The 12,006-nt window shown below is 45.4% G+C and overlaps 1 long non-coding RNA gene across 2 annotated transcripts in view; it reads right to left on the minus strand.

The window, feature by feature from the left end:
* LOC308256038 overlaps positions 1 to 12,006 on the minus strand; it is a 40,664-nt gene that overhangs the window by 27,992 nt on the left and 666 nt on the right. The window lies entirely within an intron of this gene.

Consider the following 12,006-nt stretch of genomic DNA (forward strand, 5'->3'; position numbering starts at 1 on the left):
CCATCAACCACTTCTCTGTTGCCTGGGTCTCAGTCTTAGCTGGGCCAAATCTGTTTGTTGCCTGGGTCCCAATCTGAGCTGGGCATGGGAAGCACGAAGCAGCCATGGGGCAGGAGACCTCCCTCAGAAGGGGCGAGTGTTCAAGCCCCTGTAATGTTGGGGGGGTGAGGATCTGTGCCACACCTCTGTTGACCCCCAAGTTCTCTCCTGATGGCCCCCTGCGACTGTGCCTGTCTTAGGTTGCCCCTCCCTTGAGGAGTCTTACCCGTCATTGACTAACCAGCCATCCTCCGGGGCCAAGCAGGGTGATGTGAGGTTCAGTTCTGTCTCCTTGGTAGCCTATGCCCCTATGGCCTCCATGCCCAGCACCTGCCTTGGGATCCCCCCACTGGTGGGGGGCCCCGGCATTGATCATATATCTTGGGGAACCCAGGTTTCTTCTCCAGGGAGGGCCCAGCTCCCGCCATTGTGCGAGAGACAGATCTGTGGTACCATCCAACATGAGGTTTCAACCTCAGAATGAACGGAAAACTCAAGCAACAGCTGTGGGCAATTGAATTGTGAGAAGAGGGTTCCTTTTGACAAAAAGGGCCAATATAGAATGCTCAAGTACCTTCCCAAGGGGCCTTTCACACAGTGGAAGGAATTGAATCCTTTCATGTCCCTTTTAAATTGCTGCCAAACATTAAAAAATTTTTAGATTTTTAAGTTTGTTTGGATTAATTGTACAATATGCTGTTTTTAAAGCATCGAAAATTATAATGACATTGTAGAATAATATCATGTAAGGATATTCTTTGCTCTAAGCCATGACAATTCAATTTCAAACTGGCTGTCAATTTCTTTTTGTATAGACAAGGTCTAGTTACATTTTCTGTGCCTCTCAAATTTCTCCTTTTTTATTAAGCTGGAATTTTATTTTTTAAGAGTATCCCCATTAGCTAATTTGCATATACAGAGGGATCATGGGAAGCCTTCAGTAACTTTCTTAGAATACTTAATCAAATTGCTTACAAAGACATTGGCTTATTCCAAAGGAAAGGGTTGGCCCCTATGGCTTCCAAGGTGGCGGCCCCAGGGGGAGCGGCAAGACATGTGGCCATCATGGTGGCTGTCTAATCCGTTCCTTTAAGACAGTCGAATTTATATTGCAGACAAACAAAAATCTCACTAGCTGTTTCTGGTCTTTATTAGAATTATTTATAAAAATATTGGCTTTTTATTTAGCTGAAAACCTTGATTATAATTTAAAAAGCTAATTTATTTAAGTAATTAAAGTAGGTATCTTCATTTAAAAAGCAAAGCAAATTTAGTAAATGTTTATGTCTGATTCACAAGCAGCAAATGTTGCCCCGCCTCTAGCTTAATTAAGAATGCAGGCGGCTACCAGTCAGGCAGTAAATGGTGGCTTCTAATCTGTTCTTAAATTTTACTTGGATTCAATTACTTATAAAAACATTGGCTTCTTATGTAACTTAATTTATGAGACCTTGATTATAATATAAAAGCTAATTTATAAGTTAACTTAAGTAGGTATCTTTAATTAAAAAGCAAAGAAACTTATTCAGTAAAAATTATAGGTCTGATACTTATTGGTCTGATCCAAAAGCATAAACACTGTTCTACCCCAGCCCATTCAAAATGCAGGCTGCTTGTAACTTTTGTCTTTCTTGAAATTCTACTGCTGTTGAAATTTTTGGTTATATTTAAGAAATATATTGATTTTGCCCTTCTTAGAGGCGAAAACCTTCATAACACTTAAAATATATTACTTAATTTTTATTTGATAACGCTTTCCATGCGATTTCAAGTATATTAGATCGGTTAAATTTAAAAATATTTAAGAGAGAACAGACTTTTGAAAAACATTTCAGGGCCCATGAAATGTCCAAAAGTTACTCTCAAAACCTTGAAATATACTTGGAAAGATCAAATATATATATTTATATATATGTTTTAAAGATTATATACTTAAATTATCTTAAAGAATATCAATTAAATCTATACTGAATCACAGAATTAATCCTCTTTTTAAAATCAGATCAATAAGTAACATTTTTTGAATTCCTAATTATCAGAGAAAACAGTATTTTATTTTCTCAAAAACACGTTTTTATATTTTAGGCATTTAATTACCACATTTATATAATTTCTCCCAATTTAATTTGAACCTTGAAATTTTAGAGCTGGCAAGTCAAATATTTAGTAGTTCTTTATTAATAACCCTTTATACTTTTAAGAATATATTTCAAAATCCAATAATTAACTTTAAATGGACCATGTTTTTTCTGCCCGGGGCAATTGAGAAGCAAACTTGTAGGTATTCAAATGTAAAATGGCCTTTAAAGAATGGCTACTGGAGGAAAGCTGATTTCAAAGGATCCACTTTTTATTTAAGAGTTTGCCACTAAAGGAAAAACTTTTAGGCTACCAAAACAGGTTTTTTGGCCTAGCCGCTTGACCTTTTCAGGGAAGGGCGGCTAGCAAACCTGTAGCCATTTAAATGCAAATTATCATTCTTTAAAGATGGCTGCTGGCGGGAACTGGCCTACCTGTTTTTCTGGGGGAGGGGCGTCTACCCCTTCCTCCATTAACAAAGGGCGTTAGCTTTAAAACCTTTTCATGGTGAGAAAAGAGACCTTAAACTTTCAGAGCTTCAAATTTTAGGTAGCAAATTAAATACTTAGCATTTCTCAAATCAATAATACCTTTACATTTTTAAGAAAAATACAAGACATAATCAATAGATTCAATTCTGTCCTCTAGGTTTTTTATGAGGCAAATTTAAACTTTACTTTTTATTTGCCAGTAGCTCTGTAAAACTCGGTTTGGTTTATTCTAATGTAAATTACCACATTTTTCAAAGATAGTTCCTGGCAGGAAACTAGATTACCTGTCTTCTGCGGGAAGGGCGTCTACCCCTTCCTCCATTAACAAAGGGCGTAGCCAGTTACCTGGGCTACCTAGCTCTTTATAATTAATACATTATTTATCTATATTTCAACAATTTCTTTGAGATTCTAGAGTCAATTATAATTATTTTCAAGCATTCACTTTGGATAAATTCTATAACAGAGACAAATTTATTTATGTTCTCCTAGGCCTTAAAAGTTAACTTTTTTAACAAGGTTCATTAGCATTGTATTTTAGCTGATAGGGCCTGGGGCGGGGCTTTAGTTTTAGGAGTATTCTGTTGGGTAGGACTTAGGGTGGAAAGCTCAGCCTCGAGGGCTTGAATTTCTTTAATAAGTTGGACTTGCTCTCGTTTCTGCTGTAAAATTTCCTTTAAAGAAGAAACTTCTCGAGCAAGGGTTATTTTAGCTTGTCTGATGGGGTCAGATGGAAGGGAGTTTTCCTTAAGAATCTCCTCTCCTGTTTTGATGACCTCTTTAACATCAGGGTCTTGAGAATGGATTTTTAGAATGTCATGAATTAAGTTCCAATAAGAAAAGGCAGTAACGGGAATCTTCTCAGGGCCAAGGGCCCGATAAAAATCCTGTAGGGCATCTCCTACCCGTTCCCAGCATTTTTGCTAGGGGGAACCAAGGGCAGGTATCATGAACAAACTCAAAGAACTGCCTAAGGTCTTTTAACCCTTATTCCTCGCGCTCTGAGGGATATCTTGACACCGTCAAGGAACATTTCATGGGCACTCAAAGAATTCCCCATTATTGGTCGACTGGATGGCTCTCCGAGTGACTCCTTCCCCCACGTAAGCCTCTGGGACGTATAACCCCCGTTCCAGGTCAGCCTGAATTTTCCCGTCAACCCAGGGATTCAGGCGGAATTACTCTTTTCAACTCTACCCTTTACTCCCTTGCTTGCGTGAAACAGTCGGTAGGTATAATCCGCCTACACGGATCCACACAGACGGGAAGACCCCTTTTGCCCTTTTCAGGGAGTAGGAATTCCCTTTGTTGAGTCTGTGAGGTGAACGACCTTTTGTTCAAAGCAAGCTCAAGGTTTTAAGAGTAGATCTAATTGGAGAGAATTCGCGACAAGAAAGCCGGGCGACGGTACTAATTCAAGTGAATCAGAGTTCTCACAGCCGGAGATGGGTACCCTTCACTCTTCCCCAAATCGGCAAATGAGTGCTTATTAGTGGGCAGGAAAGAATCGACCAAGAGAGCCAACAATAGCAGTCGAGCAAAAAGGGGTGAAATGTTCTGAAATCTTGTTTGAAAAATCGTCTACCTACCTTCCTCCGATCTGTCTCACGGCGGGTGGGACCGTGGCGATCTAATGCTGAGTCTTCACTCGCGGGTCCTCGCGGCGACTCTGGGGGGTGCCTGGCCAGGGCTTCTCCGGTAGACGTTCTCGTCGGGGGTCCCCAGGGTGCGCCACGTTGGGCGCCAGATGCCCCGGCCCGCGGGGCAGCAACGAGGGCACGCAGGAACCACCTAAGAGAATGAGACAAACAAGGAACGCGAAGAACGGAGGCAAGACAAGGTTCCTGATCAAGCCTCGTTTTTTTATTCGAGTGTTGCGGTATATAAGCACTCAAGAGGGGAGGGATAGGATAAGGAGTTGCCATGGGATGATTGGTTGGGGACTGGGTATCTGTCCTAGCTGATCGGTTATTCTGATATGGGGGGTTCTTCTGGCCCTTGGGCGCGCGGGCTTTCCTTGCTCAATCAGGAAGTAGGGCTGACCAGGGAGTAAGACTAAATTCTTCTTTTATGGCCCCCGGCAATTGATGCTTCTATATCTCTCTCCCTCTCCTTTCCTCTCTTAAACCAATAAAAAGATATTTTTTTAAAAATATTACCTTCAATTCCTGGGGTCCAGTCCTGGATAGAGCCCAACTGTTTTGGTAACAGAAATGCCTCCTACATATTTCTACATATATTCCAAAATCGGTTACTGTTCAAATTGTTTTTTCTTTTTAAAAATTCTGGTAAAATACACATTAAAAATTTACCATTTTGAAGTATACAGTCCGTGGCATTAAGTGCATTCACATTGTTGTGCAACCAGCTCCATCTCCAGAAAGTTTTTATCTTCTGCAAATGGAACTCTGTGCCCAATAATCATAACTCCTCCTCCTCTCCCATGCTGCCCAGATTTTAAATTCCTTTTGCCTTTGAATACTGGAGAGTATTGGGTTACCTGCGGCTGTGTAAGGAAGAACCCTGAAACAGTCTTTTAAATAACAATGGTCTATTCTTTTGCTCCTGTGTCTGGGGACTGACTGGGCTCAGCTGGGCAATCCTTCCAGCCTCTCATGCAGCTGCTGTCTGACAAGGCTGGGGCAAGGGTCCTCCCTAAGGCTTCTTCACTCCTGTGGCTGGTGCCTGGGCTGGGCGGATTCAGCTGGGGCTTTTTTCAGACCTTTCTCCACAGAGTCTCTCCACATGGGTTCTCAACATGGTGACTCAGTCACCTGATTTCTTACTGACAAATGTCCCAGGAGAACCTACAAAACCTGCACAGCCTTTCTAAACCTAACCTTGAAAGTCATTTAGCCTTCCATCACAAAGACCTGACCAGGTTCAAGGGGAGGATATATAATTAATCTCTTATGGGAGGGGTATCAAAGAATTTGTGGCATGTTATTTTTTGAATCCTCACCCGAGTATATTTTTCCATTGATTTTTTTTTTTTTTTTTTTTTTAGAGAGAGGGAAAGACAGAGAGAAATATTGATGAAACATCAATTGGTTGCCTCCTGCATGAACCCAACCAGAGCCCTGGCCTGGGAGGAGCCTGCAGCTGAGATACATGCCCTTGACCAGAATCGAACCTGGGACCCTTGATCTGCAGGCCAACGCTCTATCCACTGAGCCAAACCAGTTAGAGCTGTGGTAATTTTTAAAACCACCATCTTGTCTTGATCCAGCAAACCTGGAGCATGTGGCAACTTAGAAGATATCTGTGTATGAGACAAGTACTAAGAGCTGTAAGCTGGGAAACCCAGCATACATGGTGCACCCTCAGCTGATCTATAGGAAGGAGCATCATTGTAGCCCCTCCAAAGACCAAGCAGGTATGCACAATGACTTGGGACCTGGAGGCTTGGCAGCTGTGTGGACCAAGGTGGAAGTGAAGAGTCAGCTTCTCTGTAGTGACTATGTGGCAAAGACTGGGAACAGCAGGAGGAGTGGGATGACTTGGCTCCAGGGCTATCCCATTTTAGAGGTCTGGGTGATGGCTCCTAGTTGCAGACAATAGAAGCCAATCTCACCCTCAAGGGCAGACTCAGTGAGCACCAAAGCCCTACTGAAGCAAGTTCTGCTCCATAGGGGTTTCTCCTGCACAGTAGCTCTTCCACTGTAGTCGCAGCTGGTCCTCACAGCCAATTGGACTGGAGGTCAATTCCTCCCAGTGATGCCAACAGCAATCAAGGCTCTACTATAACAAGACGATGCACACAGCCCACACAGGAGCGCACCTAGAGTGCCCAGCTCAGGTAACTGGGGAGGCTGAGCCACGGGGCCCTATAGGACACCCACTAATTCCAGGAGACATAACAGTTCTACCTCATACATAGAAACAAACACAGGGAAGCAGCCAAAATGCAGACACAAAGAAGCATCACAAATGAAAGGACAGAAAATATCTCCAGAAACAGAACTAAATAAAATGGAAGCAAAAATATATGTATATAGCCCTAGCTGGTTTGGCTCAGTGGATAGAACGTCGGCCTGCGGACTGAAGGGTCCCAGGTTCGATTCTAGTCAAGGGCATGTACCATGGTTGCAGGCATATCCCCAGTGGGAGGTGTGCAGGAGGCAGCTGATCAATGTTTCTCTCTCATCGATGTTTCTAACTCTCTGTCCCTCTCCCTCCTCTCTGTAAAAAATCAATGAAATATATTTAAAATACACACACACACACACACACACACACACACACACACACACATACTAGTGACCCGGTGCACGAAATTCATGAACATTAAAGGGGAATTAATTAGAGGAAATCTTTTAATATTGCTATTTGCCTTTCTCTATAATAGAAGTATGAGAGATTAAAGAAAATTAGTAAAATGTATATGAAAATATCCCTCCTGTCAGAGTCTGGGGCATGCTGCGGGACCCAGAGTCAAGTCCCCACCCACCCGCATACACCTCGACATCATGGGAAACCCAGACCCAGCTGGCCCCACCCCTGTCAAACCCCACAGGGAAGGGGTCACAGCCTCAGGTCCCCCGTCAAGCCCTGCCGGGCCCCGACAAGCCCCTCTGGGTGGGGGGCACAGCCTAAGGTCTCCTGTCAAGCCTCTCCAGGTGGGGGGCGTGGCCTCAGCTCCCCTGGCACGGCCTCAGGTCCCCTGGCCTGGCCTTAGGTCCCCAGGGGTGGGAGGCAACCTGGTGATCAGGGGAAGGCAATGTCCCCATCACAACTCTGCTGCTGCCACTGCCGGCAGCGCAAGCCTCGGCCGGCCCTGGTTACCTGAGCCTCGGGTGGCCCTGGGCGGCTGGGCAGCCGCCATCTGAGACTTGCCTGTGCCTCAGGCTGGCCCTGGGCAGCTGGGCAGCCACCATCTGAGGCTTGCCTGCGCCTCAGGCCAGCCCTGGGTGGCTGGGGGGTTGAGGGGACTGGGGGACTTTGGAGGCAGGCGCATGGAGCAGCCGGACCCACCTGGGGGCGGGCCCAGTCATGTCATGTGCCTGCCGCCCCAGAGGGGCTGAGGGGACTGGGCGCCGCCTTCTTGTGGCTGTGGGCACTTCCATCTTTGAGGGCATGGCAGTCAATTAGCATATTCCCTCCTTATTGGCTGTGGGCGCTGCCATCTTTGTGAGAGTGTGATGGTCAATTACCATATTCCCTCTTTATTAGATAGGAGGATATATGGAAGCAAGCAAACTACTAGATACAGAGTTCAAAACAATGGTTATCAGGTTGCTCAAGGATCTTAATGAGAGTTTCAAGGGACCTAGTGAGAATTTCAAGGATCTTAGTGAGAATTTCAAGAACCTTAGTGATAACATCAAAGACATGAAAAAGGACCAATCAGAAATTAAGCATACACTAAATAAATAAAAAATAATTTATAGGTATTCAACAGTAGAGTAGAGGATTCCAAAAATCAAATCAACTATTTGGAATATGAGGAAACAAACAAACAACAACAAAAAAAGCACCAAAAAAAACACCCCACACCCAATCAGAAGAACAAAAAGAACCCAAAAATATGAAGATAGTGTAAGGAGTCTCTGGGACAACTTCAAGCGTACCAACATTCACATTATGGGGTGCCAGAAAGAGAAGAGAAATAGCAAGATGTTGAAAACCTATTTGAAGAACTAATGACAGAAAACTTCCCCTACCTAGTGAAAGAAATAGACTTACAAGTCAGGAAACACATAGCATCCCAAACTAGAGGAACCCAAAGAGGCCCACACCAAGACACATAATTAAAATGCCAAGAGCAAAAGACAAAGAGAGAATATTAAAAGCATTAAGAGAAAAACAGTTAGTTACCTACAAGGAAGTGCCCATAGGACTGTCAGCTAATTTCTCAACAGAAACTTTGCAGGCCAGAAGGGAGCAGCAAGAAATATTCAAAGTGATGAATAACAAGGACCTACAAACCAAGGTTACTCAGCAAAGCTATCATTTAGAATTGAAGGTCAGATTGCCGGGTCCCAGCATTACAAAGGGTTCCGCAATCTGGAGGAAGGCTGTGCGAAGATTAAATAAGAGTCCAGAGACGAAAGATAATTTTGAAAGGCATTGGGGGTCAGAGGAGCTTCAGCTAAAGGAGCTAAAGTTCTAAGTTCTTAGTTCTCCTTGTCTCAGGACCCCTGCTTTTTATTAACACAATTTGTCCTAAGGCAAGGTGGAGATAATACACTTCAAAGGGTAGGGTTTCAAAGGGTAGGGTACAGAAGCATTGTCAGATTGGGGAATAGCCTACAGCTGTTCAGGTGTTTGGCCAACAGGAGGCAATAACATGTAGATTAAGAAGCCCTGAGCTGTTTGAAGGCAAACAATCATCCTATTCAGGTTTGGGGGAAGTGCCTTTTAGCCATTCCAACAGGTGATTGCCTATGTGACTCAGCCCTTGTTGAGCAGCCCCCAAGTTTCATCAACCTTTTCATGAAACTCTTGTAATTATGACATGCTGAAATTGGCTTCTGGCATCAGATAAAGAGCTTCACAGACAAGAAAAGGCTAAAGGAGTTCATCACCACCTAATTAGTATTACATGAAATGTTGAAGGGTAAAGAAGAAGAGGAGGAGGAGGAGGAGGAGAAGGGATCAAAAGTATGAACAATAAAATGGCAATAAAGACAAATCTATCAACAATTGAATCTAAAAATAAAAATAAACGAACAAGGAATCTAATGAACAAAATAAACTAATGAATAAAATACTAGTAGAACCAGAGGCATGGAAACATGGAACAGACTGATGAATCTCAAAGGGAAGTGGGGTGGATAGAGTGAGAAGAGGTTAACCAAAGAACTTATATACATACTAGAGGCCCAGTGCACGAATTGGTGCATGGGTAGGGTCCCTGGGGGTGGCCTGCGGAGATCGGGCCCCAGCTCGCACCCCCAGCTCACAGCCCCGCAGCCCCGCCTGGCACCCCGCCTTGACCTGGCGTCACCTCCTCATCTGCTCCACCATCCTGCCTGTGGGGCGATCGATCAGGGCCGGGGGCCCCCACCCAGCTCCTCAGTGCCTGGGAGTCGGGTGGCGGCCCCACCCCTCACTGCCGCCGCTGGTCACAGTATGAGGGACAATCAGCCGGGCAATCAGGCCCCCACTCACACCCACCTGCCTTGGCCTGGTGCCGCCCGCTCACCTGCTCCATCATCCCGCCACAGTCGCACTCTTGTCAGGGCCCATCGGGGCCGGCAGGGCCTCCACTGCCACCCATTGCCAGCATCATGTTCATGACACTCACCATGTTCTGTGCCGCCCCCTGGTGGTCAGTGCACATCATAGCGAGCAGTTGAACTCCCAGTGGAACAACCGCCCGAGGGGATAATTTGCATATTAGGTTTTTATTATATAGGAAGGATATGCATTACCTATAGACAGACAATGGGGTGGTGAAGGCCTGGGGCAGGGCAGGAACCAGGTGGATGAGAGCAAGGGGGCGGGGGGCAGAAGAGGGACATCTGTAATACTCTCAGCAATAAAGATTAAAAAAAAAAGAAATTAGATGAGATCACCAAGGAGCAAATATATAAAGAAAAGGAAAAAAAGGGAGGCCTTCTGGGGGTTGGAACCAGGTTACCTTGTTATATTCTGTCTTTCTTTTTGGGAGACTTAGTCCCTACCAGGGAGACTTATTCCCTACCAGGCAGTTTCTCTGAAGACTGGAAAGAACCAAGCCTGGTTTAAGGGTTATGGTAGTGGTGTTGGGGGGAAGGGGGGGGGGGATCGAAACGGGGAGGGGCCCAGAAGTAATCCAGTCCAACATCCATATTGTAGAGATGAAAAAAAACAATAAAACTCCAGAAAGCGAAAGACAATTCTATATACATTCCTTTTCCAAATGTGTTGAAACATGCTGCCAAAGTAAAGGAAAAATAACATTTGGCATCTTGTGAGGACAGAAAGAGGCCTTGGTTTGACTGGGCAGTGTCCTGTGACTTCCCATCTCCACTCCTTCCCTGGAAAAGGAGGATACTACCACCGGGTGGAATTTCTCATCTTCCTCCACTACGGTGCCAGCTGACCACAGCCCAAGGGCACCTTGCTGAAGGGCTGAGTAAAGCTGGGGTCTGGGGTTGGGCTACATCCATCTGCCGAGAAGGGCGCCTGTTTCTAACTGGCCCAAAGGCTGCATCCTTGTAAAGCGGTGCTCTGAATGTGAGAGATCGTGTAGGTAAAGTGCATGGCAGAGTAAGCTCTCAATACAGAAGGGTATCATTCTTAAAAACTCTGCACAGCGCAATTATTATAAACTCTTGAAGCTTGTTACAGACACAAAATGCCAACCTAGAATTTATCCGTAATTCCTTTTTTAAAATATATTTTATTGATTTCAGAGAGGAAGGGAGAGGGAGAGAAAGAAACATCAATGATGAGAGAGAATCATTGATTGGCTGCCTCCTGCACGCCCCCTACTGGGGATCGAGCCGAAACCCAGGCATGTGCTCTTGGCCTGAATCGAACCTGGGACCCTTCAATCTGCAGGCCGAACTGTATCCATTGAACCAAACCAGCTAGGGCTTAATTATCCTTAATTCTTATAGAAAGGCCGCTCCTATTCCCAACACTTGCAATACTGCCCTGGAACTTACTGTTAAGATTCTTGATAACTGCCAGGATATTAAGATAACCGGATATTTATAGCTCTGGAACAAATTATTGCAATTGTTATTTAAGGATATTGCACAGCGCTGCGGGGCGGGGGGGGGGGGGCGGAATAATACAGAGAAACGTCACTTGAGCTATCAAGTTACAAAATATCTTGAGTAGGAAAACTGACTTACAGAAGATTTTTTTAAAACTGCATTCAAGTGTTAAAACTGCTTCTTCCTCACTCGGGCGAAAAGATTACGGTTTTAACTGCCAAATCATTTTCTTCTTCCAGGATTTCTAAACCAGCATCTGGCTCACCCTCACTCTCGTGAGTCAGGCACCGCCTCAGCCTTGGTGACCTGTTTGGGCCCCCTCTTCCCCTACTGCGGCCACCTGGGCAGGAGGATCACAGCTGGCCCCCTGCAGCGACCTCTACAGGGGGCCTCAGTTCTCCGACTTCTCTGACGTTGTCCAACCCTAGTTTAGCTTGTCCCCCGGGGTAGCTAGGCTGAACCCCAGCAAACTAGCTTTCTTCACGGGGGCTCTCCACAGGCGGCACCCTACAACCACCCGGGGAGCTTTTTAAAAATGCAGGTGCCCACTGCCTTCCGGGACTCACTTGATCAGCCTGCGGGGGGCAGGGGCGTCCTCAGAGTTTGTAGGTCAGCACGACCCGCTCAAGCAGTACTAACGGGAGCGGGGGCACATGCCGCCGGGACCTGCCGCGCGGCCAGGTGGGCGTGGAGACGGCCGCTGCGGCCGCGGTCGCGCGCTCGCACCTCCCCGCCTCCCTGACGCC

This window comes from Plecotus auritus, assembly GCF_963455305.1.
Source record: "Plecotus auritus genome assembly, chromosome: 1".
NCBI classification, from domain to species: domain Eukaryota; kingdom Metazoa; phylum Chordata; class Mammalia; order Chiroptera; family Vespertilionidae; genus Plecotus; species Plecotus auritus.